At 33.2% G+C, this 27,997-nt stretch overlaps 1 protein-coding gene and 2 pseudogenes across 1 annotated transcript in view; 1 reads left to right on the top strand and 2 right to left on the bottom strand.

Moving 5' to 3' along the window:
• LOC107462053 (uncharacterized) overlaps positions 1 to 8,099 on the bottom strand; it is an 87,896-nt gene extending 79,797 nt beyond the window's left edge. Inside the window, exon 1 of the mRNA XM_052254851.1 lies at positions 7,972 to 8,099. The gene's annotated coding sequence lies outside the window, so the exon portion shown is untranslated. The remainder of the gene's footprint in view (positions 1 to 7,971) is intronic.
• LOC107461919 (uncharacterized) overlaps positions 1 to 23,900 on the bottom strand; it is a 51,710-nt pseudogene extending 27,810 nt beyond the window's left edge.
• On the top strand, positions 6,488 to 9,417 carry LOC107461558 (uncharacterized; annotated as a pseudogene).
• Positions 23,901 to 27,997: the final 4,097 nt, after the last annotated feature.

Genomic DNA, 27,997 nt, shown 5'->3' with positions numbered 1-27,997 from the left:
TTATTTAACTCAAATTTATAATTTTTATACGTTCTAAAGTTAAATAAATATTAAAATTTTTATATGTTTTTAAATATTTTTAATTTTTAATTATAAAAATTAAGCTAGTATATATATGTATAAGGAGAATAAGTCGGTATTCGAAACCCTGGTCGCTCGTCAAGATCCCCATCTTTCGTCTTTTAACTTTCTAGTGCTCTACCCTAACCCTAGCTTTTTGCTGCCGCAGCACCACCGATCTGGATCGATCGGAGAGAGTGATGGCGGAATTGGATGCTGCTGAGTCAAAAAGACGAAAATCTGAGAAGGTTGAAATGGCGAATGAAGCGTGCCTTTGCCTTATGACATATAGAAAGTTGATCGTGATCAAACTGAGCAATTTAAAGGAAGAAGTTGATGTCAAAGATTGGACTTGTTTGCCTCCACCACCGTTCGAGATGTATTTGGATCTTCCAGGTCATGATATGTGTCCCTTCGAGTTCGACTCCAAGATCTATATGGCGCCGTCGGAGCGGACCAGCCTGCCGCCTGAAATTCGCAGAAGCAAATCCGATTCCATTGTGAATCTGGTCTCCTGGACAATCTACGAAATCAAATTTGAGGAGTCCAGAATTGCCCCTACGGTATCACTGGATGGTGCACCCTTTCCTTTTCACAAATCATACATCGCAAACACGCCAGGCTCAGGCGATGTTTACTTCTGTATAAATCTGAGGCGACGGTTCAAATATTCATCTAGATTTTACGTTCTTTGTTCTGGTTCTAGAGTTTGGAAACCCTTAATGGCTCCTGGGGCCATCATTAGCGAGCCACGTGTCGACAATACCATGTTCGTCCTCGACAACAACCTCTTTTTTTTATCATCCACGGAGAGAGACTCCTGTTTGGCCCGCTTCGACCCCATAAAAGAGACTTGGATGGATATGTCTGCCGCTGATAACAATCTTTCGAACTTCAGAAAGGGTAGGATCATCAGCGGCAGGGGCCAATGTCGTATTACTTATTTCCCACACATTTCTGTGTCCCTTCCCGGTCTTGGCAGCAGCAACTACACCGTTTGCCTTACACATGAGTATGTGATGGAATCTCCTCATACACATTTGGACAAGGTCCTTGCCATTCTCGTTAACCACCAGAAAGGCCTAGTCGCATTATACCAATACCTTGATGTGGGTTTTGAGGGTATTCAACCTCCAATGGAAGAACCGGGCAGATTCAATTTTGTTGACCTTGGCAACGGGAAGCTGTGTGCAATATGCTCTGCAGAGCTCTTGCATTTCGAACCGGATTCATCCACGCACTGCATCTCAGTTTTCACACTGTCCATGTTGAAGGACGTTGCAGCATTGCAACTTGACAGTGGGGCTCCTCCCATGGAGCGAGATTTCTTACAAGTGACTGTCCATAGGAAGAGTGTCTTCACCATGGAGAACTGTGGGCTTACTAATTATATCCGCCATGCGTTTGTTTGGCCACCTACTAAGGGAGGAAGATTTCAGCACAGGACAACTCCGTTTTAGTAACATTTCTTGTGGCTTATTATCATCCTTAGTCGTTTTCAATAGGATTATGAATGAACAATGAATTAAATATTAATCTCTATATGAATATGATATTGCTTGAGTTGTGTCTATATTCTCTTTAGCTCATACAAAACTTTTTGAGATATTTGCATTATTGCTGAATGATCAACTCACTGCTTTTCATTTCAAAATACATGATGCATTTTAAATAATTAATTCAACTAATAGCCCGCACATATTATGTCAAAAGAAACATTTTGAAGTTTCACATAAAGTTAGAATGGTTCTTGTTTGAAAAATTTAGTTTAAAAATTTGATTTGAGTCATTTATAATAGTATCGATTGATTGCTTTATTCATTAGATTAAGAAAATAAGAAAATAATAAGAATGATGATGAAGGGAAACTGGGTTACAAAAATTCAAATCAAGTTTCTAAATGACTAAAGAAAAATAATGATGTTATTTTTATAATGTCATTCTGTATGAATTTAGGGAGAAAAGTAACATTATCAGAATAGGTCATGTTCCTAAACAAAATAAGCCAATGTGGTGATCAGTTTTAACTGAAGTGCTGCAAAATATAATGATACATGCATATGGAGTAAAGAAATTTACAAGTCTCATTCATATATGATAATGTCATACTCTGTACAGAGCCCCAAACTAAAACAAAACATAGGGGAGCAAAAAGTTAAAAACAAGAAGTGGAAACCTAAAATCTAATGGGTGACTTTATCAACATTTTCTTCCAATACATATTTCACATAACCAAACCATTATCTCCAATACAAGCAACATAGTTTAGTGTAGCCAGTTCTACTCAATCTATTATTTGTTGTACAATGGATTTCAGCTTCAAAACGGCATTTGTGTCATCACAGGTGAATTCCCCATGTAAGCACATCTGGTTAATACTACAGGGAAACTTCTGCATGTAGACATCAACATTTAAGTTCCTATTCACTTGCCATTGGCCATGTATCTGAAAATGGAAATCCATTTTGCATATTTCGCAAGTCATGACCGAGAGGGCCGTTTCCGGTCAGGCTGATGTTCTGACTTCCGACCTAACCACGTTATCACATCTTCTGACAAACTGGTCAAGAGTTCTCTGCTTTGAAGGGCTATGCCCGATAGTAGTATGCTTTGCAGGGTTACTTAATGGCTGATTATTTGACACAGCTAAGGTGTTCTCATGGGCATCTAACATCTGATTTTTCAATAACTAAAATTCAGAATGGTTCCTCAAAAACATCAAAAAGTAACTTTCAAATACCAAACATCAAAAACTAACAACTTTCGCCTTTCTACTTAACGAGTGTGAGAATACCTGGCCAATTCTATGAGCACGATCATTGGCCGAATTAGGTCACTTGGAGTCCAGGATTGTTCTGCAAAGATAACTGTGCTTGCAGCAGTTAAAAGTTAATCCAACTCCTCCCGCTTTAATGGATAGCTGCATGATAACGTGTCACATGAAATCATTATCTCAAGCACAAATACTAACCAAGAGAACAGAAAAAATGCTTATAACGGAAACACATGGAAGAAATGCACAACCAAAAGTACCACCATAGCACAGCTGCCTTGATATAATCCTTTTCCTGGAAATCTGTAACCAATTGTTGCCTTGAGGCAGTGGGTGTACCTCCATCAATCCGGATGCAACCCACTTTTTTCTTCTGGAAATTTTCAACAGTTTTGGTAAGTGCTATGATTTCCAATATAAAAAAAATGAGTAAAATTGAACTGGTCTTCGCATATATCATTGACTGATGGTGCGCAAATATAAGAAACTTGCAACCTGCCGGAAGTGATCACAACATATTACACGTGACAATCACCGATAGCCCAAATGAAATAGAAAGATGGAAGCAAGAGAGAAAAAAAATTGAAGCAATCAAACTTTCAAATTAAGCATACACAACGATTTGGGGCGCTGGAAGATGGATGAAATATAAGAATTAACACATAATCTAAACCACTCAGATCAGCTAACGTTGACACCAATAATAGTTGTGGCATACGTATTAACATGTCATATGCTGACATTTTCACTACACTGGTCAGCCAATTTAATTCGTTCAACTTAGGGTCCTACACTAAGGGGTACCGGTTGCAACAAAAGCAATTAGAAAAGAGTAAAGACCAATTTAACCATGCATCATGCAAGCACACCAATCAAAGGAAATGGGTGAGAAACTAGAGAAGTTGAGAACCTAACTTGACTTTCTTGTAGTACATACAGATGCAGTCACTAAATTCTTTGTTGACATTTTATTGCTTTGAAGCAGTGGAGGGGAACAATACCTCAATGAAAGTTCCGAGATACTCAAGAGTAGCAGGAATCTTGGCATCTGCAGAATTAGTATATATCTGGAATCGAATATATCATGATTCAGTTTTGATCATATACCAGTCAAAATGATTTAAACTACTCCAATATTGGCCAAGGCCTGAGAAAAGGCAAATATAAAATAAAGATAAAATGTTGAAGAAAAGATAAAAACCGAAGAAAAAGTCGGTAAAGTTTTAATGGCAAAAATAAATGATGATTAGTGAAGTGATTGCTAATTTGGGGAATATTTTTGCTCTTGAAGATAAAAACTATAGACCTATCATAGTTCTAGGTAATCAGAAAAACTTCCAAACAAATTGTACAAGTCAAGATAATGTTCAGGGCTTCTTCCATGCAAACCTTATTAACCAGATTCTTTTGAGTAAATTTAAGAGATTCAGACTCATCTTTTGATTTAGCAGACTTGATTTTGGCTTTTACCACCTCCAATATTGATTAGATTTTACCACCTCAGAAGCAAACCAAAGATGGTGAGCACATATTACCATCTCCAAGTCAAATAACCTAATTTTAGAAAGAAAACTTGCCACAATCTTACCAATAAAAAATGGTGAGCAAATTTTTGAACCATTTTCAAAGTGGAAGTTTTAGTAAAATACTTATAATCTAAACAACAATCACATAGTTCAAACAAATGAAATCCACAGTCCACTTTTTTGAATATCAATAACCCTATAAAATGTAAATAGAAAATAATTTTATATGCCCAAAATAAGCATATTATCCTAATCTGATTCGAAAATTGGAGATCCGCAAGGCTATTGGATCGGATTCGATCGCACACTAATATGATCAGATTGCGGATTTTATGTTGATATACACATATCCACAAAAATAAACAAATAAATAAGTAATTATATTTTTAAAAATGTTATTTGTATACCAAAATCAGTCCCTCAAATCAGCCCAATGTATTTGTGTATAAATAAATGTGTAATTTATTTTTAATGGATATTTGTATTCCAGCGTGTATTTTATACTTTGGTAGCTGATTTTAGTGTACATATAACATAATTCTTATTTTTTTATGTTTTATTTCAACTAATAATTATCATATATGTTGTATTATTTTAATTTTATTATTTAAGAAAACATATGTTTAATATTATTTTAAGAATAAATATATTTAAAAGAGTAAGAAAAAAGAATTTTATTGATAGTTTTTAATAAAAATAAACTTTTAAAAATATTTTTATATTTTGTAGATATATCTAATGTTCGATTTCGATCAGCAAATATGCGGATCGGTTCAATAACTGATTTGATGATTTTAGTATGGATTAGATGAGATTTTCATCAATCCAATCCGCATTCACCCCTAATTTGACTAAGTTAAGTTAGAAGTGTTCTTTAAGATTGACTTGAACTTTCGGATTAGTAGTAGTGAGAATGAGTCAAAGCAAAGTAACGCAGAAGAGTTTTGTGGTATGTCTTCTTCGAGGGGGGACAACGACGAAGACGCCATTGGAAATGGCTCTGAGATGGGTGAAGTGGGTGACAAAGTCCGTGGAAATGGCGTTGGCCGGGTTTTTGTTAGGGTATGGAGAAGTTTGGCCGTTGGAATTGATGAATTGATTTTTAATGGAATCCTTATAAGTAGTGTAAAATTTTATAATAGTGGTGTAAACAGCAGTGATATGAGTGTTTTATTTGGAGTATTTAGGGCGTAGTGTTTAAAACTAAAAGATTTTTTTCCAACATCAAGTGAAGGTTTTAAGTTGTTGAAGTTGAATGAGAATAGAGTGAAAAAATGTCTTGCTAAGAGAAAGCGATGGGTGAAGAAAAATAGGATCAAGTATCTAAGTGTAATTGAAGCAGAAAAGGTTGTGAAGAATAAGATGTTCTCAAATTGAAGTTTTTTTTTGCTTTGTTTTGTGATGTTTTAAAACTTAAAAAAAAATCTTATATTTTTTATATGTTACTTGAACTACTATTTCATATAAATTATGTGTCTTATCAATTATATTTTATTTAAAATATTTAATTTATATAAAATATAGCATTTTTAAATAAAAATATAAAAAATTACATCATATATTAATATGTTTATAACTAAATTCTTTAAACAATATAAAAAAAATAAAAAAGAAAGTAGTTTTATATCTCTCACTTAATTAAAAGATATATTTTTCATTATAAAATTAATATTATAAAAAATTATTAAATTAAAAGACACATTCCTTCGAAAAGTATATAGTTTTATTTTAACTAAATTCAAAAACTAAATTATCGATATATTTTTTTTGAAGTATATGTAAATTCAATTATATTTTACACATATAATAAAATAAAAAAAATCATATATAAGAGTATATTTAACATTTTTTTATAAAAAAATAGATCTTGTTATTAAATAAATGTAAAAAATATTTTTATCCGATACTTATGTAACTGAAAAAAGATTAAAAAAAATCGATAAAATGAAAATAAAAAATTACCTAATTTTGTTTGAAAAGCTTATTAGTGTAAGGTTAAAATCCTTGAAGGCCTATTTGTTTTTATTTTTGTTTTTGTTTTTTTCTGTTTCTTTTTTGTTTTCAAATAAGCCCTATAAATTAACAAAAGGATGACACTCTTGTAATGTAAATTGTAGAGTGAGAGAAAGACACACATCATCATCGTTTTCGATCCCCCGCCCCTCATGGCCTCACCCTTCAATCTCTATGCTCAAATTAACGCACCCTTTCATAACTCCATCATCCACATTACATTCCTCACTTCTCAGATCACCATTCTCCCGGACAAGGAACAAACAAAAACAAACCCTAGAGTTTCTCTCTCTTTCTTTTATTTATTTGATTTTATTTCCGATCTTGTCCCTTCACTGGAGCTGTTGCAACGCGGTCGTTTCGGGGCCATCGCTGCTGAGTTTGAGATTGGAAATGGTGGGAGGAGGGAGCAGTAGGGAGGAGGCGCCGGTCATAAACAGCTTCAACGTGTTCGCAGCGCTCGGAAGCCTCAAGAAGAATAAGAAGCCTGAGATTCTGAGAAGGAACAGGCTTCATCCAAGGGGAGAGCCTCCTCGTCCTCTTCCACCGCCGCTTCCTCCGCCGCACAACAGCAGGAGAAAAAAGAGGTTTTCTGGGCCCCGGCGCCACTCACGTCGAAGTCATGGGCTGACGTTGACGACGAGGATGATGACGACTACTACGCCATCACCGCTCCACCTCAATCCGTTTGGGGCGCTCCTGTTGCTGCTGCAGCTGAATCCGAGGCCCATGCTGAGGTGAACATAAAACTTTGAGCATTATTTCTTTTTTAATTGGATTATTCTATTTATGTGTGTTGGATCACTACTGCTGAAACTTGATATGCAATGGCTTGAATCGTTTATTTTTTAACTGTGGATGGTGATGATCGTTGGCTTGAAGCCGAGAGTGTGTAATTTTTTTCTTTTATTATTGTGTTTTTTATTTTTGAATCCGTTAGTCCTGTGGCATGGATAGCGACTAGACTTGGAAAAGGTGGATTAGTTGAGCTGTTCATGTTCTCACATTTATTTGCCACGAGGTGAACCGAACTGGAATGGATGTTATTCAGTAGGTGTTTTGATTGTGTTCTCTGTGTTCTGTTAGTTGGATGTGTTAGGCAATGCTGTTTTGAAGGTTGGATTGGATGGGTTTAATGGTGTCTTTGAGGAGAAAGAGTTGCGTTGAATGTTATTGCATGCATGATTGGAAAGAAAGCTGAGTGTTTCTTTTTATATCTTAAAGATATAATGTTGGATATTCTGTTTGATAATGAGCATCCTGGATTCTGGTCTTGTTCTGGATATCTAGCTCTGGGAAGGTATTTATGATCCTTGTTGAATTGTCATTTATGTGATTTGTGTTAACGGTCTAACGATCTGTATTCTGGTATGCTTGGATTTGATGACGTTGTGCTTGTCGGTTTGCTAATTCGAATATCTATGTTCTTGTTGAGTTGTCATTTATTCGGTTTAATGATTTGGAATCTGATTAATATGCATTTGATGGCTATTTGTCGGTTTGCCGATTTGTTATTCTCATTTCCGGATTTGCAGTTTGGTTCTTCAAGCTCAAGTTTCCACGTGTTCAATCTTGCATAGTTAAAATGATTGTGTAGACCCATAACTATAATGTTTAACGTAGATGATATAATGTAGCCTTTATTCTTCATGGACTTGCCCTTCACGTCCCATTTGGAGTAGTGAAAGCTGAAAGCTGCATAACTGGGCACTTAATTGTTAATTTGTTTTGGCCTTAATGGCAAATTAATAACATAGAAGATGGTTATTATTGTTTCATTTGAGACATTGAGCTTCACATTGACTAACTGCAAGACATGTGAATGATTTAATAGCAGGAAAGCGATAGTGAGATAGAAGGCCTTGATGATGCCGTGATGATGCTGAGGATGAACATGAAAATGATTTAGAAGTGCCAGTAGAGCCTGAAACTGTTGTTAAGAAGCCTCGTGAACCTTCGTTGTCTACCAAGGAAACTGAAGAACAACTTTCAAAGAAGGAATTGAAGAAAAAGGAGCTTGAGGCTGTTTTAGCAGAGCTAGGATTGCAAAAAGAACCCGGAAGCCAGGCTGACTCCCATGGTAATATGATGTTTTTGATCTTGTGAAAGAAAAAAAGAAAAAAGATATTATAATTATCTTAGTTCTTTCAAGGAGGTATCTATCCTTTCAGAATTTGTTATTGATTTAACCATGTTGGCTACAAGAATGCTATTTAAATATCTAAAGTATTTAGTTGAGACCTGAACTTGCTCATGCAAACGTTTGCCAATACATTTGCAAGCCCTGCTAAGATTGACTGATTATATAGAAATTTCTTACTTGGAATCTTTTACCTGTCCTGGAAAATTCAGGTGCTGAGAAGAAGGTCGAGGATCGCAATGGTGAGTTAGAAAAGAAGGAGAATGCCACCAGTGAAAACAAAAATGCAAAGAAGAAGAAGAAGGACAAATCTTCAAAGGAGCAGAAAGAATCGCAAGACCTGCCTGATTCTGTGGTTAATGGAAAGACAACTATGGAAACTGCTGGAACGGGGAAGGCAGAGGACCCACCTGTAACTGACGTGAAAGAGTGGCATAAGAAAGTTGCATCTGTGAAGAAGAAAAAATCGAGGAGATGGATGCTGCTGCTAGTGAGGCTGCTGCTAGGAGTGCAAGGCTTGCCGTGGCAAAGAGGAAAGATAAGGCGACTCACTACAATCAGCAGCCTGTTCGGTAAACAGGCTGACAAGTGGCAAAGTACTTGTATCTTCTCTTTGTTTATCCTTTTGTTTTGCCCTTTATATTTTCAGTCTTTCCATTATCACATATGGGCATATGCTCTTTGTTCATTTGCAAATGCAAAATAAACATAGATAGCGGCTTTAGATAAATTGACTATGAGCAAATATATAATTTTACATGAGGGAAAATAGGAGTATATGAATCTTTTACTCTGTTACTCTATGTGTACTTATCAAAGTTTTGAAGCAAGAAGGTATAATCCATTTTTCTGTCCCATTTGTTTCATTGTATGCGCATCTCCGAGAAAATTCTTGATGATGTTCATCTGATGTATCAGATGCCGTTAGAATACATCAATGCATTTTTTGAATTGGGGTTGCCTATAATTCCCTTCGGTCTGTAGCATGGTGCGATGTGAGCGTATCATTCTTGTCAAATCAAACTTCTTTTAAGAACCGGTGAGTTGAAATGAATGGGCAAGATGTGATACTTATAATAAGTAAACTACCAAATACTACAACCTTATCTAACCTATTAATTGGTTGAAGACAGTATAAACGAGAAAGAGGAAAATTATAGGAGAATAGTTTAATTTATTTAAAGGGAAAAATATAAAATATAAATTTTTTTCCTAAATTTTGGCAAATATTTTAAAAATATTCTTAAATTTTATTTTGTTTGAATTTTGTTCCTAACATTTTCAATTTGCATTAAGTATATTTTTAGTAAATTTTTGGAAAGTTTAGAACAAATCAGAAATAATGCATGACAACTATGTCTGATTCTTTTTTTTATGACTTAGCTATCTCTGATTTGCTTATGTTTAAGGTTCTTGTAAAATTATTACAAAATTAGTTTAAAAGTTTTTGAAAAATTAATCACCACTCACCTGGAGTATATATGTTGCAAATTGAAAATTTTTAGAATGAAATTAAAATAAAATAAAACTTAGAGATATTTTTTAAATTTTTAATAAATTTTAAGGACAAAAAATATACTTTATCTTTGTTTAAAATACATCGTGTATTTTAAAATAGAGAGCACTAAATTGTTCATTTATAAATGAGCATGAATAAAAGTATCAAAATATAAACTTCTACCCCACACTCTTGAGCTCCATTCACACTCGACTCAACTAGAACGAGCTTCTTCCTCTCTCTCCGTCCACGAGCTTCTTCTTCTCCCGCTGCTGTCGTTGCTTGTGTCGCATCTCCTCATCGCACGACTTTCAGTCACATCCAATTCGAATCAATTCAACAATGGCTGCCGTGGCTTCACCTTCCTCCAGATAGCAGACGCTGTCCTCCTCGCGCTCCTTTTCCTACCCCTTCGCTTCATACACCTCCGCCAATTTCGCTCCCAGAGCCTCCTCCTCGTCCACACGCGCTTCTCCTCCTCCTTTGACCACCATCAGCGTTTCTCTTCCACCGCTTCGCCACCATGACCAACATTGTCATCCGCAAGATTCTCCTCGGAGCAACCACCAGGCTCCCCCGGGCAACGCTCCACGGCTATAAAGAGGTATACTCTGATTTTATGATTTTGTTGCTTAGGGATCAATTTTTATGTGCCAATTCTAGATTTATCCATTGTTCTGAAAATCGAATTGGACCGACTAATTCAACCAGATTAACCAAGAACCAGTCCTTTGTCCGGTTCGGATGATGCAAAAAAACCGTTTAGCAAAAAACCGGTAAAAAAGTCGGTCGAACCGACAGTCAACCGGTAAACCGGTTCGTTTTTTGACGGTTTTCAAAGGTAAAAAAAAAAAAAGTAAAAAACCCCATATAAAAGCTCCCACTACCCAGTTACCGCCACTCTCTCAGAAGAAAACCCTAATACCCCTCTCTCTCCCTCTCTGAGTTCCAGCGCCGCCACCACCCCTCTGAGTTCCAGCGCCGTCACCATCAACAGTAGCGTCACCTTCTCAGATTCTCTGTCATCGTGGTGTCGTCAAACCCGCCTCTGTCCTCGTCGTCGTTGGCCGTCCCTCTTCTCCTCCTGGATCCCTTCCCCTCGCATCGCCGGGTCTGCTCGGAGCTGTTGTTGGTGTCGTCAAGCCACTTCTGTCCTTGTCGTCGTCGGCCTCCATGAACTGGTCTCTGTCCTCGTCGTCTTTCCCCATCTCTGTCTTCGATCCCTTTCTCTGTCGAGCTCACGGCGAAGTTCGAACGTTACTTTCTGCCGCCGTGGACTCTTCGCTCACTCTGCCGCCGTAGAAAATTACAGAGTTTGAGTATGTTGCTCTCCCTGTTTCTTGAGTTCTTCGGTAGTTCAATTTATTTTTTTATTTTGTTAATTATAATGATTATGTTTGCTGTTTTTTTATATTCTGGATTCTGATGGTTGGATAGATTAAATTCTGATTGTTGTAATTGTAAAAAAAAAATTCAATTGGATTAACTATTTAACTCTGTTGATTAACTGATGAAGAAAATCTGGTTGCTGCCTCTTTTGTTTTATGACTTCCGGAGTATTTTTGTTAATGGTTGCTGGTACTTTTGTTAAATTTTTTAGAATAATTTTGTTGATTTTAGAAAACTAAATTATACATTGATGCCAATAACTACAACAAGTTTTTTTTTTCCAGATAACGTACTTCATAAGAATTTCTAAAAAATTTGAAGGTATATTTTTTATGGCTGATGTTTTATTTTGTTATATGTAATTTATATTGGTTTTCATAGATGGACGGTTTTTAAGTTTCTTATTGGTTTTCTTAGCCAACCATACATCTATCTTGGTTTGGCGCCATTGATAGTGATTGAGTGTGATCTAAGTGTTAAAATTATGGATCTGATTCAATTGTTATTCACCTCGTTCTTCTTCTGCTAATAAGATTTCGGTGCTTTTCGTTTAGTTAGGTCGGAACTTTGCAGAGCATACTCTTTCGGTGCGGTCTACCTCAGCTGGAAGACCGGCAGTTTCGGTTCGCTCTGCGGAAGCAGTAGTACCTTGGCCGAGCAAATCCACAATCCAAACACCTATGGCTGTTCCTCCAATTGATCCTCCTTCCAATCGGAACTGAGAGAAAAAGTTGTAAGCATTACTTTACTTTCCCCAGCCGTACTAATTATGATTTGCAGCTATTAGAATTAAACAAGGTTTTATACGTCTTGTAGGCTTGTAGCATTTCCAGGTTTGGCCATTAATTAATACTATAAAGCTGAATCATCATAAATTTTAAAGAACTAGTGGGCTAAGACTCTTCTAATACTTCGGTGGCACTTCTATTCAGACTTTAACGGTGCCAACTGCCAACTTCCCTAGCAAGTAAATTTCTGAAGTTTCTAACTTCCTTTGATAATATATATAGTTTCCAAGTAGAGGTAGTTTTTGATGTTTCAGACTGTTCTATGTCCCTAATAAAAAGTAGCATGCTGTGTGATGCAATGAGCTGCATACTTGTTCCTGGACCAGGATTTCAGTAATTATGGGCAAGGCTGCAGCTGCAGGGCTAGTTTGATGTTGCAGCTATTTCCTTCTGCAATGCCCAGTATTTAGAGTGCTATAAATTGAGTTTTGTGTCTTGGGTTTCCTAATGACAAGGAGTTATCAATAATACATTACATTTCATCATTACATTTCATTAGGTTTGACATTGCTTTTGTAGTCTATGATAAATTTGAAAATTGGATCCATAAAATATTTGGAAGTGTTAAAATAGAATTAGATGCAGCATCTAGTTATTAAAACAACATCAGTTAAAAATTTAAAATACGGCTACCTTAAGAACTAGTTAGGCGTATAGATAAATGATAGATATGTCATTAGACAAGCTTAATCATATATACTAAATTATGATCGCTTTGAAAAGATGGCATTTAAGGCTGTAAACTTTTGTTGAGAAACAAAGGAGGCCAATCCATAATGACTCAATGTTATTTTTATCAAGGATGAAATGAAGAATTCTCTTACTAGTTTTGCCTCCTTGTACACTTGGGATAAAAATAGACGTCAAGCCATAACTCACTTATCTTTTGTTGACTGTCGGCTATTCTTTTTCTTTTCAATTTTTTTTGGTCAAGTGGATTACAAGTGAATCTTATAATCTTTATACTGGTGCTGATTTGGTAATTCATAAAGTATGTGCTTTGAGGCTGATTCAACTTTTATTTTGCAGCTGGATATGCTACAAGAGGAGAATGAGGTTATATTAGAAAAGGTGGTGCTCTTCTGGCCTAACAAAGTTGGTTTTAAACTCAAATTATGTGATATTTAACATATCTGCTTGATTATATTGACAGTTAAGAGTTGCAGAGAAAAAACGCCAAGAAGTGGAGGCCAGAGCTAGGAAGCTTGAGAAACAGGTGAGGGTCCCCTTCCTCTTCTCCTTTTTCCCGACCAAAAAAAAGATAAATAAAATATTTATACCGAGCTAAATTAAGTTATTGTATGTGTTAAGTTGAGCAAAATTATCTTATTTAACTTAGTATTTATAATATTTACATAAAGAAATATAATTTTATGTATATAATATTTATAATTATATATTTATTACATTTAATATTATATATTTATTTAAATGATAATTAATAAATATAAATAAAAGCCAAAGGGGTCAAGTTATGAGTGTCTTTAATCCCCAATTTTAGTACTAAATATTTTCGTATATCATTAAAAATGCATATGATGAACTAGTACAAAGGAAGAAAAAATGTAAGATAAGTGAATGATATTGTAAAAGCATAAAATGAACAATTTTCATTTTTCATCTTACTAAATTTTTGAATAAGACTTTAATTAAGAGCTCTTGCTTAAATGCATTTTATGTAAAAAAAGTACAAACTTTTTAAATTACGAATAAATGCTTTTTAAAGACAAATAATATTATGATCATGTTGAAAGGTACTTATTACTGTGATTATTTTAATTGGTTTACGAATTGTTAGGTTGTTATTACTGTAATTTAGGATTCTTGATCATGTTGATTTTGTTATGTTGTTTTGTTGTCCTTATTTTTTTGCGTAAATTATATTTTTTGTCGTTAATGTTTTCGAAATTTTTTCAAAATTGATCGTTTAATTTGTTTCAATTGGAATTTGTATCAATGAAGAACTGTAATTGGTACATTGGCAAGGTTGAACTCAAAATAGTAGAAAATGACAGAGTTATCATTTTAGATACATTATTGCGCAGTAGTGAAAATATGGTTAAAATTTTGGGAGTATCAAGTAATGACAGCGACAAAGTTGAGATAAAAAACGCTGTTTTCAGGCTTTTTTTACACTCTCATCGAACTTTTTTTACAGGAACTTTTTTATTTTTTCGAGAATAATGGGGAGAGATAGGTTTTTATTATGAGAATTATCACATGAATTTAGCAGATGTTTGGGCTCAAGATTGGAATAAATTTAAAGTTTATTTCAAACAATTTTTAGAGTTCTTTCAAGTTTATATGAAGAGAAGAATACGTGTCATGGGAAAATAAGTCAGTATAATTTTATAATAAATAGGGATAGAACACTTGTTACTGGAGTCAAGGAAAATCTTTTTCCTGATTTTATGGGCAAATATGCCATTGTTACGGATGAGATGCGGCATCTACATATCATTTTGTTTTCTTAATTGAATCTCGGTCCAACTTCGAAAGAACTTGATATGTCTTTAGATTTTTTTACTATGGTATGTTAATCTATTCTTTTAATTAGTATATGATTTTTATTTGAATGTCGTATATATTTTATGATTTATTATTATTATTTCGGGGGTGGATCATAGATGCGGTGTTTTGTCATTCGTTTTTTCTTGGATTTTCACACATTATTTTCTTTTGGTTAACCGATATTTAAATGAATATTTAAGAAAATTTTGGCGTGCCATCGGTCTGAGAGACGCAATTGGAAAGCAACTTTGATATTAGATATATATGAAAAATTGGCAAGATAGAGAGAACAGAATGAACTATCCGTTAATGATGCAAATTTTGAACGGTGCAAAGTGCAAACTATGTTTATGGTTCTTGTGAGTTTCTTCGATTTGCAAGAAACTGTGTAGCTCACCTTAACATTGTGGTTAATTATTTTTTTATTTATACTTTTGAATTTAATTTAACATAGTATTTTGATATTTTCACAAGAATAAATATTATCTAAATATTGTTATATTTTTTAAAATTATATACTAAATATTATTTTATTTTTTTATATAATTTTTTTTAACAGCCTAATGTTGGGGTGTGTCAACAAGTTGAAACTTTGGCGAGAATGATTGAAGATTTGTACCCTTATTTTTTTTATATGCATCGTGTGAAAATTTATATTTTTGATATGCCTAATGGCTGAATCCAAGATAAGATTGTACTTCGTGTGTTTGGATTCAGCCATTAGAGCACTTTTGCCTCAAACACACGATATACTCTGATATCTTGTGTATAGAAAAATCCTTAATCATTTTCGTCAAAGTTTCAGTTTGTTGACACACTCTAATAATATGCTGCTAGAAAAAAATTATACAAAAGAAATAAAATAATATTTAGTATATAATTTAAAAAAATATAACAATATTTAAATAATATTTATTTTTGTGAAAATATCAAAATACTATAGTTAAATTAAATTCAAAAATATAAATATAAAAAAAATAATTGATCACAATGTTAAGGTGAGTTACACAGTTTCTTGCAAATCGAAGAAACTCACCAGAGCCGTAACCATAATTTGTACTCGCATCGTTCAAAAATTGCATCATCTCCGGATAGTTTTTTGTTCGCTCCGTCTTGCCAATTTATCATATATATCTAATAGTATTGAAGTTGCTTTCCAATTGTCTTTTAGACCGATGGAACGCCAAGATTTTTTTAAATAATCATTTAAATATTGGTTGGTCAAAAGGAAATAATAACGTGGGTTGAAAATTCAAGAAAAACGGATGACAAAACAGTTTCCATGATCCACACCTGAAATAATAGTAATAAGTCATAAAATATATACGAAATTCAAATAAAAATCGTATACTAATTAAAAGAATAGATTAACTCACCATAGTAAAAAATTTAAGAATATATCGAGTTCTTTCAAAGATGGACCGAGATTTAGTGAAGAAAATAAAATGTTACGAAGACGCCGCATCATCTTATTCGTAACAATGACATTTTTGCCCATGAAATAAAAAAAGATTTATCTCGACTCTGGTAACGAGTGTTCTATCTCCATTTATTACAAAATTATACTGGTTTATTTTCCCATAACACATGTTCTTCTCTTCATGTAAACTTGACAGAGCTCAGATAAACTTTGAATTTGTTTCAATCCTGAGCTAAAACATCTGCTAAATTCATATGATAATTCTCGTCGTAAAAACCATCTCTTTCCATTATTCTCGAAAAAAACAAAGTCGTCGTAAAAAAAAGTTCCAATGAGATTGTCAAAGAAGTTTGAAAATAGCGTTTTTATCTTTCAACTTCTTCGCTGTCATTATTTGATATTTCTAAAATTTTAACCCTTCTTCCGCTACTACGCAATGATGCATGTAAAATGATAACTCTGCTCTTTTTTACTCTTTTTGAGTTCAACCTTGTCAATATATCGATTATAGTTCTCCATTGATACTAATCCACAGTTAGAACATTTTAAACGTTAAGATCAATTTTGAAAACATTTAACAACAGAAAATATAATTTACCCAAAAAAACAAGGACAACATAACAGAATCAATAAGAAACCTAAACCACATTAATAACAATAATTGATCAAAGGAGGAGAATCACACAGTAATAACAACCTAACAATTATAGTTCTCCATTGATATTAATCCCAGTTGACACAAATTAAACGTTAAGATCAATTTCGAAAACATTAACGACAAAGAATATAATTTACCAAAAAAAAGAAGGACAACAGAATAACATAACAGAATTAACAAGAACATGATCAAGAATCCTAAATCACACTAATAACAACAATAATTGAAGGAGGAGAATCATAGTAATAACAACCCAACAATTTGTAAACCATTTAAAACAATAATCACAGTAAAAAGTAGAGCAAAACTAGAGAAGAGGTGGCCTGGAATAGAGGAAAGAGGAGGATGGCGGAACTGGAGCAAAGGGGGTGGAGCTCAGCAACAAAAGAATTTAGCTAGGTAATTATTTGAACAAGACAGTAACATTCAAGGTTCAACGATGGCAACCCAATAACAAGAAACAGGGACATTTTCAAGCTTAAGGATTAGCAACAACAATTTAGCAATTTAACAAGAATAAGAATTGAATAGAAAATCAGCAACCCGATATCAAAAGACGAGCAATCTCAATCTCAATCCAGCAAATTATCAAGAACAAGACCTGAATAGAAAATTTAGCAACCCAATAACCAAAAACAAGAACAATCTCAATCTCAATCCAACAAATTGAAACAACCCAATAATTAGCAAAATAACAACGGAACAAGATCAAGAATACATTCACTTTAAAAAAAAATAAGGACAACATAACACAGTTAATAGAAACATGATCAAGAATCTTAAACCCCAATAAGAATAACAATAATTGAATAACAACAATAATTGAAGAAGAATAATCACAGTAATAACAATTTAACCATCGTAAACAAATTAAAACAATAATCACAGTAAAAAGTACATTCCAAGGCACGCGAGACGAGCACAGAAGAGCCTTCGACCAGATGCAACGACGGAGGTGACACTGTGGTGGCTGGACGGAGCAGAATGGCAGAAGAGAAGATTTTGCTTTGCTGAGGAAGTGAGGGTTGAAGGAGATGCTGAGAAGGTGCGATTGTCGAATGAGGAAGAAGAGCAGACGACTAAACGACGATTGTGGTGCCTGAGCCCGACAGACGGCGACAGTTTTTGCGGTGGTGTTCGAGAAGCTAGGGTTTCAAGGTTTCTTTCTTTGATTTCTTTCAGGGAATTAGGGTTTCCTTCTTTGAATTTGAGTGAACAGAAGGGGAAGTCACGCGATGTGCTATTCTTTTTCTACTTCTAGGAAAACTGGCCGGGTTTTGGTTGTGTCCAACCGGCCGATTCAACAGGTCATCCTTGGTTTTGAGTCCAACTGCAAATGCGTTCGGTTTGTGGTTGGACCCATTCGACTGGTCAGTCTGGTCCGATTTCTAGAACCATGATCTTTTAAGCAACAAATTATTCAAGGTTCAATCAGTAACAAATTCATACCAGTGATGATTTTCAGGAACAAAAATACTAGTTTAGTGATATTTTCAACAACAAAATCAAAGTGTAGTAATGTAATAAAACTGAAAATGAAAGAACAGAAAATTTTGTTGAAACTCACCAAATTGGGGACCGGCTTTTGGTTGCGTGAAGGAAGTTGATAGTAAGACTCGAAGCAAGGAGACGACAACGACGACCAGCCCCGGAAATTGCTGCTTCTGTCGCTAGCGACTATGAGCGAAAGGAGAGGGTGCGATTGAGTGAGAGACGGTAACAAGAGAGAGAGCAACAACGACAATCAATCCTAGGACCTGCTGCTTTTGCCATCGGTGATGACAAGTGCGGAAAGGTGCACATGTGCGATTGAATGCAAGACGGTAATGACTAACGACAACCTTGAGTGCGAGAGCCAGTGAGCCATAGTGAGAGAAATGAGAGAACTCGAGTTTTAGTGAGATAGTGATGAGAGGAAGTACACGTTTAGGACATAAAGGGTTTTAATGAAGAAAAACGACTTTGAAATTTAAAAAACAAACATTAAGCATGACCCGGTCCAAGTCATGTCATTGGTTTTGATAAAAACTGGACGGGTTAAATTGCTTTTTACCAGATCCGATGTTTAGACGGTACGGCTCAACCTGGCCAAGTGACCGGGTGATTGAGTTTTCGATAAAACTGATTGGGTTGACTGATAATTATGTTTTGTAGCATCACAAGAGATTAACAGAGAGAGCTCCTCCAAAGTCTACCTTATCGCACCAGAGTCGGTCATTCATTAAGATGAGTGTAATGTATTGATATGAATAGTTTGATTTCGTTTTACATCTAATAATTCAAATAATAAAAATAGTTTGTCATTCTTTGTCCTTACAATTTGTCTTCAATTTATTTATTTATTTATTTATTACATTCACCAATCAATATAAAAAAAAGACATGTCTCTTATAAGTATGTGCTTTTTAATTTTCATATTGACTCGATAGTGGTATTTTTCACCATTATTGGAGTTTTGTGTGTAATTTCCGAGTGTGAAAGAAGGGTTAGAGAAGAAATCGGAAATTTAAATTTGAGTTTTTCTAATTTATTTTTTTTTTAATTCACAAAATCTACTCACCAATTTGGATTTTCAAATTTTTTTTAATACAAAACCAATTCACCGAATTTGTGCAAAATAAAAAAATTTCACCTAACACACAAATGAGAGACTCCAATTTGTGATAGCTCAAAATTTTAATTCTTCAAATCCAAAATCAGAGTCTCTGTTTTCTTCTCGCCCAAAAATCGACCCTTTAATTTGCACTTTCAACAAAAAAAAAGATCGAAATCTATAAAAAAAACACGCAATCAATCTATAACAATGGATTACACAATTCTTCCATCTATAACAAAAAAAAATAGCCATAAGTATGAGCTTTTTAATCTGTTCATAATATACTATTACTATGACAGTTGTTTATGTTAACGAGTGCCATAATTTACTTAGAATCACATATTCCAAAACCAAAATTTTATATTAAACATTGGAACTAATACAATTACCAATTTTTTTCAAACTAAATTAAAAAGAAAAAAAAGTAAGAAAGGAGAGTAATGTTACATACTATTTTATAATTAAGTTAATTCTAATAAAAATATCTTTTTAACTAAGCATTTTTTAAAATGTGTGTAACTTGTTTATATCTATTATATTATTTGTCTTTAAAAAGCATTTATTCATAATTTAAAAAGTTTTTCCTTTTTTTTACATAAATGTATTTAACCAAGAGCTCTTAATTAAAAAGTCTTATTTAAAAATTTAGTAAGATGCAAAATGAAATTTGTTCATTTTATGCTTTTACGAGATCATTCACTTATCTTACATTTTTCTTCCTTTGTACTAGTTTATCCTATACATTTTTAATTATATACGAAAATATTTAGTGCTAAAATTGGGAATTAAAGATAGTCATGACTTGTTCCCTTTGGCTTTTATTTATATTTATTAATTATCATTTAAACAAATATATAATATTAAATGTAATAAATATATAATTATAAATATTATATACATAAAATTAGATTTTTTTATTTAGATATTATAAATATTAAGTTAAATAAGATAATTTTGCTCAACTTAACACGTACAATAATTTAATTTAGCTCAGTATAATACTCAATGTTATACCATATTTTTTTACTTTTGACATAAAAATATAAGAGTATAGGTTTAATTTTGATGCACTGATAGGGTAAAATGTTTTATACAGTCGTGCAATCACACTTATTTTTTTGGATGACCATTCATGCGATCAATGAAAATAGTATTTATTTTTCATGATGTAACATTACGTCATTAGATGCACGTGTAAAACTGTTTTATAATAATAGTGCATCAAAATTAAATTCATAAGAGTATATATACTAAATAATAATGCCCTACAATCAATTCCAAGTGAATTATATACCCAAGTTCAACTGAGTTATAATCTTTTTCACATCACGCGCCACATACCGTGAATGCACTTTTTTTCATCGTGGTTCTTCTTCATCTCATGCACATGAAGGAAATGGATCCTCTCGATTTTTTTTAACAATTGAGGGAGTAAAATGTGATCTCTCACCATTAATTGTTATAAGTCGGACCACGAGAAAACATGAGAGAGAGTGTATTGAAGGGTTATGGATCACACTTTACTCCCTCAATTTTTTTCAACAATTGAGAGGATCCATTCCCCTCTTGCTACTTCTTCTTCTTATTGTCCTCCTCCTTCTTTTTCCTAATCTTTCTCTTTTCTTATTATCGTTGTCATTACCACCTCCTCTGCCTCCGTCTTCTTTTTTCAGTTAATTTCTTCTTTTCTTTCATCCTCCTCCTTCTCCTCCTCCATCATCGTCATCGTTGACTTTTTTTATACGTAAATGACACTGTTCATTCTCTTTCGAATTTTTGATCTTGTTCAGTTTAATGTCGCTGCGTTATCTACTTATTTTTTCACTTATTTTTTTCTATTAAAATTTGTAAATATGCAACTCATTTCTTCATGAAATAAATTCTTGGTACCATCACATCATTAAGTTAAAAATTTTGGTGTTAAAGTGAAGACATTTCGTTGTTATTCTTTAGAAATTTATGTGTTGTTTTATCAGATTTTTCGTCTTCTTTTTATACGTAAATGCCACTTTTATTCTCTTTCAAATTTTTGCACTTGTTCTATTTAATTTCGCTACATTATATATATAATTTTTCACTTATTCTCTTTTCTATTAAAATTTGTGAGTCTGAACTCAAATCTTCATGAAATAAGTTTTTTGTTTTATCATATCATTTAATTAGAAATTTTGGAGTTAGAGTGAAGACATTTCAGTGTTCTTTTTTAGATTTTTATATTTTGTTTTATATATGAGATAATTATTCAATTTATTGAATGTGTAATGGTTTTTTAGAAAGATTCAATATTTTACTGCGTCGTGTTATTGAACATCTTATGTTAATTTTAAGTTATTTTGGTGCTATCAATATGATCTTTAGTATTCAATTTATTTTCTACATATTGTATCATTGTATTTTGATACTATTTGTTTTGTTCAATTCACATCATAGTTTTTATTTTTTTTAATTCAATATTTGAACTCAATTAATTGACTAAGAAAATAAAAGTTTATATTTTGATACTTTTATTCATGCTAATTTATAAATGAACAATTTAGTACTTTCTATTTTAAAATACACGATGTATTTTAAACAAGGATAAAATATATTTTTTGTCCTTAAAATTTGTTAAAAATTTAAAATATATCTCTAAGTTTTATTTTATTTTAGTTTTATTCTAAAAGTTTTCAATTTGCATCATATATACTTCAGGTAAGTGGTGACTAATTTTTTAAAAACTTCTAAATTAATTTAGCAATAATTTCACAAGAACAAGTTTCAACATAAACAAATCAGACATAGTTGAGTCACAAAAACAGAATCAGACATAGTTGTCATGCATTATTACTGATTTGTTATAAACTTTCCAAAAATTTACTCTAGATATACTTGATGCAAATTGAAAATTTTAGGAACAAAATTGAAACAAAATAAAATTTAAGAGTATTTTTAAAATTTTTGTCAAAATTAAAGAAAAAATTTTATATTTTATATTTTTCCCTTTAAATAATTAATTGAACTTTTCTCCTATAATTTTTCTCTTTCTCGTTTATACTGTCTTCAACCAATTAATAGGTTAGATAAGATTGTAGTATTTGGTACTTTACTTACTATAAGTATGTCTTCAACCAATTAATAGGTTAGATAAGGTTGTAGTATTTGGTACTTTACTTGCTATAAGTATCACATCTTGCCCATTCATTTCAACTCCATATCAACATCATCGGATCTTAAAAGAAGTTTGATTTGACAAGAATGATACGCTCACATCGCACCATGCTACAGACCGAAGGGAATTATAGGCAACCCCAATTCAAAAAATGCGTTGATGTATTCTAACGGCATCTGATACATCAGATGAACATCATCAAGAATTTTCTCGGAGATGCGCATACAATGAAACAAATGGGACAGAAAAATGAATTATACCTTCTTGCTTCAAAACTTTGATAAGTACACATAGAGTACCAGAGTAAAAGATTCATATACTCGTATTTTCCCTCATGTAAAATTATAAATTTGCTCATAGTCAATTTATCTAAAGCCGCTATCTATGTTTATTTTGCATTTGCAAATGAACAAAGAGCATATGCCCATATGTGATAATGGAAAGACTGAAAATATAAAGGGCAAAACAAAAGGATAAACAAAGAGAAGATACAAGTACTTTGCCACTTGCCAGCCTGTTTACCGAACAGGCTGCTGATTGTAGTGAGTCGCCTTATCTTTTCTCTTTGCCACGGCAAGCCTTGCACTCCTAGCAGCAGCCTCACTAGCAGCAGCATCCATCTCCTTGATTTTTTCTTCTTCACAGATGCAACTTTCTTATGCCGCTCTTTCACGTCAGTTACAGGTGCATCCTCTGCCTTCCCCGTTCCAGCAGTTTCCGTAGTTGTATTTCCATCAGCCACAGGATCAGGCAGTTCTTGTGATTCTTTCTGCTCCTTTGAAGATTTGTCCTTCTTCTTCTGTGCATTTTTGCTTTCACCGGTGGCATTCTCCTTTTCTAACTCACCATTGCGATCCTCGACCTTCTTCTCAGCACCTGAATTTTCCAGGATAGGTAAAAAGATTCCAAGTAAGAAATTTCTATATAATCAGTCATCTTAGCAGGGCTTGGAAATGTATTGGCGAACGTTTGCATGAGCAAGTTCAAGGCTCAACTTAATACTTTAGATATTTAAATAGCATTCTTGTAGCCAGCATGGTTAAATCAATAACAAATTCTGAAAGGATAGATACCTCCTTGAAAGAACTAGGATAATTATAATATGTTTTTTCTTTGTTTCTTTCACAAGATCAAAAACATCATATTACCATGGGAGTCAGCCTGGCTTCCGGGTTCTTTTTGCAATCCTAGCTCTGCTACAACAGCTTCAAGCTCCTCAAGCTCTTTTTTCTTCAATTCCTTCTTTGAAAGTTGCTCTTCAGTTTCCTTGGTAGACAACGAAGGCTCACGAGGCTTCTTAACAACAGTTTCAGGTTCTATTGGCGCTTCTAAATCATTTTCATGTTCATCCTCAGCATCATCAAAGTTATACCCAAACATAGTTGATAGATAAAAAGACCTTTTTACATGAGATATCCAAACATAAAATTACTTTTACTTCTCTATAAAATCTTTTAAAAAAAGATAACTCGAAAAAAGATATTTTCTTAGAAGCTCACCCAAACAAGCCCTAATTTCTACTCATTTGAAGTTTACTAATCATATTTTGGATTTAGTGATTATTTGGGTGCCATTATTTTGTTAAAAAAAGATTTTTTTATTCTTTAGCGTGTTTGACAAATTTCTAATAGTAAAAGTAAAAGCACTAAAAAAATAAAAAATATCTTTTTTGAGAAGTTATAATTTATATCTTTTTTTAAAAGATCTTTTTTCCTTAAAAAAATATATTTTTTATTTAATAAATAAATAAAAAAGTATTTTTATATTATTATACCCAAACATAATTGATAGATAAAAAAATCTTTTTGCAGAAAATTTCCAAACATAAAATTATTTTTACTTTTTGATCAGATCTTTTAAAAAAAAGATAACTCAAAAAAATTTTTTTTTTAAAAGTTTACCCAAACAAATAGTAATGACTCGTGAAGAGGCCCATCTTTCTTTCTGCTTTTAACTTTCTAGTGCTTTACCCTAATCCTAGCTTTTTGCTGCCGCATCACCACCGATCTCGTTCGATCGGAGAGAGTGATGTCGGAATCGGATGCTGCTGAGTCAAAAAGACGAAAAACTGAGCAGGTTGAAATGGCGAAGGAAGCGTGCCTTTGCCTTATGACGTATGGAAAGTTGATCGTGATCAAACTGAGCAATTTAAAGGAAGAAGTTGATGTCAAAGATTGGACTTGTTTGCCTCCACCACCGTTCGAGATGTATTTGGATCTTCCAGGTCATGATATGTGTCCCTTCGAGTTCGACTCCAAGATCTATATGGCGCCGTCCGACAAGTTGAGCCTGCCGCGTGAAATTGGCAGAGCCAAATCCCTTTCCATGGGGAATCTGGTCCCCTGGCCAATCTACGAAATCAAATTTGAGGAGCGCAGAATTGCCCCTACGGGATCACTGGATGGTGCACCCTTTCCTTTTCGCAAATCATACATCGCAAACACGCCAGGCTCAGGCGATGTTTACTTGTATATAAATCTGAGGCTACGGCTCAAAGATGAATCTAGATTTTACGTTCTTTGTTCTGGTTCTAGAGTTTGGAAACCCTTAATGGCTCCTGGGGCCGCCATCATTAGCGAGCGACATGTCCACAATACCATGTTCGTCCTCGACAACAACCTCTTTTTTTCATCGTCCAGGGAGTTGGAGAGAGACTCCTATTTGGCCCGCTTCGACCCCATCAAAGAGACTTGGATGGATATGTCTGCCGCTGATAACAATCTTTCGAACTTCAGAAAGAGTAGGATCATTAGCGGGGGCCAATGTCGTATTACTTATTTCCCACACATTTCTGTGTCCCTTCCGGGTCTTGGCAGCAGCAACTACACCGTTTGCCTTACACATGAGTATGTGAAGAAACCTCCTCATGCACCTTTGGACAAGGTCTTTGCCATTCTCGTTAACCACCAGAATGGCCTAGTCGCATTATATCAATACCTTGATGTGGGTTTTGAGGATATTCAACCCCCGATGGAAGAACCGGGCAGATTCAATTTTGTTGACCTTGGCAACGGGATGCTGTGTGCAGTACGCTCTGCGGACCTATTGCTTTTCGAACCCGATTCATCGACGCACTGCATCTCAGTTTTCACACTGTCCATGTTGAAGGACTTTGCAGCATTGCAACTTGACAGTGGGGCTCCTCCCATGGAGCGAGATTTCTTACAAGTGACTGTCCATAGGAAGAGTGTCTTCACCATGGAGAACTGTGGGCTTACTAATTATATGGGCCATGCGTTTGTTTGGCCACCCACTAAGGGAGGAAGATTTCATCAAAGGACAACTCCATTTTAGTAACATTTCTTGTGGCTTATTATCATCCTTAGTCGTTTTCAATAGGATTATGAATGAACAATGAATTGAATATTGATGTCTTTCAGGAATATGATTTTGTTTGAATTTTGTTTACATTCTCTTTAGCTCATACAAAATTTACCTGTGCTTTTTTGAGATATTTGCATTATTGCTGCCGATCATATTAAATGATCAACTCACTGCTTTCTATTTCAAAGTACATGATGCATTTTAAATAATTAATTCAACTAATAGTCCACACATATCATGTCAAAAGAAACATTTTGACGTTTCACATAAAGTTAGAATGATTCTTGTTTAAAAAATGTAGCTTAAAATTTTGATTTGAGTCATATTAATATGGTGAATTCTATTTTAAAGATGCAACATTGTATATATACGTGAGCATTATTGGTGGAGAGACAGAGATGGAAACTAAGACCGAGAGACAGAGACATAGAGATAATGATTGAAATAAATCTCAGTATTCTGTTTGAATGCAACTCTAATTTAATTTGCACAAAGATAAAATTGGAATTAATTAATTGAAATGAAAGTATTTTAGGTATAAAATGTTATTAAAGTTTCAGTCTCTATCTCTAAAAATTTCAGTCTCTTATGTCCCTACTTTTTGGAGGTACTGAAATACTGAAATTTTAGAGATAGAAACAAAAATTTTAGTACCAGTCTCTGAACTAATAAACACGATACTAAGTCTTAGTCTCTCAGTTTCTACCTCAGTACCTCAAAACAAACATTACCTAGAAATGTTCCTGAGAATGACAGGAGCCTCCGGTGTCTTCCGCGAGGGAGCGAGCTCTGTTGTAGTGGAGGCATGCATCATCTTTTATTTGTAGTTGAGCCGTGTTGTTGTCAACACAGTACGATGTGCATAGGCCCCTTAATGCTATTGGGTTGGGCTTCAATATCAGTGATGTATTCCTTTTAAAAGAAGTGGAACTAATTCGAACTAATTAGAAGATTTGATTTTTTCTTAGTATTTATGTATGTGGACTTGCAATGAAAGAATTCTTTGTTAATAAAATTAGGTGGAGAAATAAAATTTTAAAGATGAAGAAATTTTTACCAAAAAAGGATAAAAAAGAGTTTGTAGTAGTAAAAGTATATTTAGGTTAATTTCGTCAATTTTATTCTTTTAGAATATATTGAAGTGAATTACAATTTTAAGTTAAAATTGGAGAAAGATAATTTTTTATTTTTAATTTATGAATTTTTTTTCAGTTACACAAGTATCGGACAAAAATATTTTTTTAGATTTATTTTTTTATAAAAAAAATATTAAATATACTCTTATATATAATTTTTTTATTTAATTTAGTTTTTGAATTAAGTTGGAATGGAACTATATACTTTTTGTCGTGGGGATGAGTCTTTTGATTTAATAATTTTTAAGATATTAATTTTATATGAAATAAAATGAGGCATTGATACTTGATAAAGATAAAATAATATATTTAGCAGTATCTTTTTTAAGATTTTTTTTTTGTTATGAAGTTTATTTTAATTTTATTAAGAATTTGTTAATAACTTTGAAACAAAATTCTAAATCTATCATAAAGATAACGTATTTTAAAAAAAAGTTACGTGCATATGAAATATAAAAAGTAATTTATCTTAAGTTCTTAATATATGACTGGAATTCAAATAAAATTACATATATTTTTTATTAGAGTTTGATTACGTCTGTCCTATTTGATTTTTTGTAAATCGAATAAGTTAGGCTCAATTTGCACATATATACATAAATCGAATCATACAAATTCTATTTATGTTCAAAAGTTCAAATTTATGTAAAATGAATTAAGTCAATTTAATTTAGTAGCATGGAAGAGATAGTACCTCACTTTTGAAAATCTAAGATTTTGGTCATGAAAATTAAAATCGAAACAATTCAATAAATCGAATTGCCTCAATTTGATTTACTAAGATGAATCTACATTATAAATCAAACCACCCTAATTCAATTTAGTCTTTCATTGTTTATTTAAAATTCGACTTGGGACCATCTAAGAGAAAAATAAAACTGAAGACTCTTTCACTAATTATAAAAATTTGAATCAATCTTTTAAATATTTAAAGGTATTAATCATATTAATAATTTAAAATATTAAAGTATTTAATAAATTTTAATTTTTTTATATAAAAAATATTTTAAATACTAT

This window comes from Arachis duranensis, chromosome 1 (assembly GCF_000817695.3).
Source record: "Arachis duranensis cultivar V14167 chromosome 1, aradu.V14167.gnm2.J7QH, whole genome shotgun sequence".
In the NCBI taxonomy this organism is placed as follows: Eukaryota; Viridiplantae; Streptophyta; class Magnoliopsida; order Fabales; family Fabaceae; genus Arachis; species Arachis duranensis.
Note: the sequence above shows the minus strand (reverse complement) of the source record. Positions and strands in the feature narration are given on the sequence as shown.